This window comes from Charadrius vociferus, unplaced genomic scaffold (genome assembly GCF_000708025.1).
Source record: "Charadrius vociferus isolate BGI_N301 unplaced genomic scaffold, ASM70802v2 scaffold121, whole genome shotgun sequence".
Taxonomy (NCBI): Eukaryota; Metazoa; Chordata; class Aves; order Charadriiformes; family Charadriidae; genus Charadrius; species Charadrius vociferus.
In genome coordinates, this window is record NW_009646858.1 from 1,136,147 (window position 1) to 1,140,580 (window position 4,434).

Below are 4,434 nucleotides of genomic sequence, written 5' to 3' on the forward strand. Positions count from 1 at the left end.
GAAAAGAAAGAAGTCTCTTATCCCTGACTCACTAGTCCTCCCCTACACCCACAATTCTTCAACATCACCACATTTCCAAGCCCTGGCACAGCTGTGACACCCAGTGCCACATCTGTTCATGGCCCTCAGGAGACAGAAGACTCTTGTGACAAGCTCACTGGGAATCCTTGGAGCTGGTGCTCACTCTTGCTGTGTAACAGGAGGCCTTTCTGCAGACAGTTCCTTCTCTTCTGCCATGCCAGCTCTCAGTCAGCTTAGTTATTTCCATGGTAGAGAAAAAACCCAACCTTTCAGATACCTACTGCCTAAGTTAACTATAACAAACAGGAATCTCTATCACACGTAGGTTGGATATAGAGGTGGGCTCACAATGTCCTTTGCAACCAAACAGGATGGTTCTTGACTGTGAGGATAGACTGGACAGAAACTCAGTGGAAACCTCACTGTCCATAGTTTTGACAGAAGCTGCAGAATTTGTGGTAGTTCCTCATTTTGCCTTCCCTATGCTGAAAAGTGAATATCCAGTCTTGCATAGTCCTGCCTGACCTTGGAGGTATCGCTCAAAACAGCGGTGATAGTTGGTCCCTGTAAGAGACGACTTGTAAATTCCCTGAAACAAATGGAGAGAGACGAAAGACAGGGGAGGAGGCCCTCTGAGCCTCACTGAGGAATGTCTCAAACACTTGCAAGTACCTTGAGATATGGCTGTATTCAAGGGGCGGATAATGAGGAGTCTGGACAATGTAGGCCTTGTGCTCAAAGAACTGACAAGGCTAACACCTTCTTATCTCCTGTGTGACCCAGGAGAGAAAACTCATCTGGATAGCACAGGATGCGTCTGTGGGGCAGGAAGTCTTGTGAAGACAGGGCTTTCTGCTCAACTTGTGAAGCTTGTTAGTTCTCTGTTTTTGTGGCCATTGTGTCCAATGAATGACCTTTGCCTCATTATCCACAAAACATTCAATAAAGTTCACACCCCTGCATATGCTGATGAAGATTATCTAGATCATGCTAAACATAAATGACTATAGGACTTGTCTCTCCATCCAAATTGTGCTACACGTCACCTGGAGGGGAGAAAAACCCGAGCACCATAACAGCAGGGTGGGTCATACTGATACCGCGAAGATAAAAGGGGAAAATAAATGCCCCTAGAAAGATTTTTTTCCCTGGAGATCCACAGAGGAGTCCTTCTACACATCAGAGACCCCCGTTGGCTGGACCAACGCTGGAACCAGGACCGGTGATCTCTTTATCTCTCTCTCTTTTTTTCTCTATCCCTGCTTCTCTTTCTTTTCTCTTTTTCTTTTAAAGTTAAGTACGTAACACAAGGCATACCTTACCACTTGCCATACTTTGTTTTACCGTTTGCCATATTTGTTATGTACCTAACCAATTATCGTGGACCTAGTTAAGACATATTAATTGTGACAAGCTCAGTATTGTTTGTTCACCAAACCTAAAAACTCTCATTGTTACAGTGTTTCATGAAAGGCAGCTGCTTGGCAGGATGGGGCAAGATAGCCAACATCTGCTAAGCAAACAAGGCCAGGCTGCAAGGTCGAGTTATGCTAACATCATAAATTGTGAAAAGGCTTGGGAGGAAAGGAAAGGGGGAGGCTCAGTCAAGTCCTGCTAACATCATAAATTGTGATAAGACTTGGGAGGCTCAGGAAGACATGGAGCCTTCATCCCTGCGACCACCAAAAAGCAAAGGAAGAAAGAGGACGACCCCCTAGCAACAAACCGCGCAGACGCAGAGTACACCACTAAGAGAAACGCCTACACCAGAAGTAGAAGAGTATAAAACCAAAGACTTTTGTAACCTAGGTGCGCGCCGTCGGCGGAGTGAGACTCCCGGGCCGCCCAGCGCTGTTTTGCTTGCTGCCGCTTGCTAATAAATCCTTCAAATTTAATTGGCTCTGTCTCCTCGCCTCACTTTGTGAGACTAACTTATAACATTAATCACTGTGGGAATCTAATGAATGTTTTTGTATGGACCTTGAGAGTTGTCTCACCTTAGTCCACACTGTTGGGGATTTGCAAATCTGAGTCACTTCCCCCCTCTCTTGTGAGTGGGGCATGACAGTCCCTGCCCAGAAGTGTCACCACTAGCGGTCCGATCTGCAGCTGTCCTGCCAGCCCCGGCTGTTTCCAACCGCTGCCTGGGGACGCTCCGAGCTCAGGGGTGCCCCAGCACCATCAGCCCACTGTGGTGACTGATGGCGCAGCTCCACAGTCATCTCAACCTTAACCAGTCTGCTCCAGGGCTCTGCACTGCAGCCCACGCCTGCTACCCTGCCGTGACCTTCCCACCCTCCCCGGCCACCAGCACACACATACTGACTGGGACAAGGAGCTCATCAGGGAGCAGCGAGGGCCAGCTGCTCCCTAAGGGACAGGCGCTGGGTGGGACACCATGGTCAATGGGTCATGGGCAATGCCTGTCCCACCACCCTGGCACGGGGCAAGCAGGGCAGACCCAGGGACTGCAGCCAGATCCAACAGAGAGCCCAGATCACCAGCTGAACTCATGGAGACAAGGCAAGCCTGAGGTCAATCTGAGAAGTCAGCCTGTGGGTCAGGGTCGGGATCAGGCCCAGTGGGGATAACCAGCATCAGACATAGCCCAGTGATGGCCAGTGAGATCCAGGGTGATGAGGCAGGTGTGAGACCAAGCTGGGAAGCTAGCCCGCAGGTCAAGAACCAGATCGCAGGCTCCAAGGGCAAACATGGGGAGGGCCATGGCTGAGCTGGAGGTGGGCGCTCCTACAAGAGCTCAGGCGGGGACTGACCCCTCTCGAGGGGTTTGTACTTTACTGCACAAGTTTGTTCATGTGTATTCAGTGAGACAAAGACCTAATTCTCTTTCACATACATGAGTTATCACAGAAACATTGAAATGTTGCTACGAAGGCATGGCTGGAGGGCTTGAGTCCAACAGCCACTTGAAGCAAGGCTGTCACATCAGATAAGGTGAGCCATGGCTTTCTTTAGGTAAGCCTTGGAAATCTCCAAGAATGGAGATGACACAGCCTATCTGGGTCACCTATTACAGGCTGCACAACTTTCCTGATGAGGACATTTCCCTAATGTCCAGTCAAAACCTTCCAAGCCACCATTTGTGGCCACTGCCCTTTGGTATATCATCTGATGCCAGCAAGGAAAATACGGCTCTGTCATATCTGCAGTAACCCCACAGGCGGTTACATGTTATTACTGGATTTTGCTTCCTCTTTGCCCACTTCAGCTCAGAGGCCATGTTTTCTGGACTCCTGACCATCCTGGCTGCCATCTGCAAGACCCCAGTCCAGGTCTTCCACATCCTTCTTCAGTAGGGACCCTGGGCAGCACCGAAAGTTGTAGGTACATCAGCACGGGGTCACAGAGGGGATAATAACTCCTTGCAATGTGCTGGCCACGCTTCACTGCATGGAGCCCAGGATGTACTGGGACTCATCTGCCAGAGGAGCTCACTGGTGTTTATGTGTTCACCTGTTTATGTGCTTGTGTCCAGTGGTACAACTGGCGAAAGGCAGGAGAACCCTTCCTTTCCTGTAGTCACTGGAATACATGTGTTGTAACTAGTACTGCATAATGGTGGATTTTGGCTCAATTTTAAAAACAGGCATTTTCATCAATCTCATCGATCAAGAATGGGTTGAGAGCAGTCTTGAGGAGAAGGACCTGGGGGTGCTGGTTGACAAGAAGCTCAACATAAGCCAGCAATGTGTGATCACAGCCCAGGAGGCCAACCGTATCCTGGGCTGTGGCAGAAGATGTGTGGCCAGCAGGGCGAGGGAGGGGATTCTGCCTCTCTGCTCCACTCTGGTGAGACCCCACCTGGAGTACTGCATCCAGCTCTGGGGTCCCCAACATAGCAAAGACATGGAACTGTTGGAACAGGTCCAGAGGAGGGCCATGAAGATGATCTGAGGGCTGGATCACCTCTCCTATGAGGAGAGGCTGAGAGAGTTGGGGCTGTTCAGCCTGGAGAAGAGAAGGCTCCGGGGAGATCTTATTGTGGCCTTCCAGTGCCTAAAGGGGGCCTACAGGAGAGCTGGGGAGGGACTTTTTACTGGGACATGTAGTGATAGGACGAGGGGGAGGGCTTCAAACTGGAAGAGGGGAGATTTAGATGAGATATTAGGAAGAAATTTTCCACTCTGAGGGTGGTGAGGCACTGGCGCAAGTTGCCCCGAGAAGCTGTGGCTGCCCCATCCCTGGAGGTGTTCAAGGCCGGGTTGGACGGGGCTTGGAGCAACCTGGGCTGGGGGGAGGTGTCCCTGCCCAGGGCAGGGGGTGGCACTGGGTGATCTTCAAGGTCCCTACCAACCCAAACCATTCTATGGCTCTATGAATTTTCAACCTCTAAAAATCTCCCTAAAAAACAAGTAGCTATGCTCAATCCAGGCTGACCGTCCCCGCCCCCCC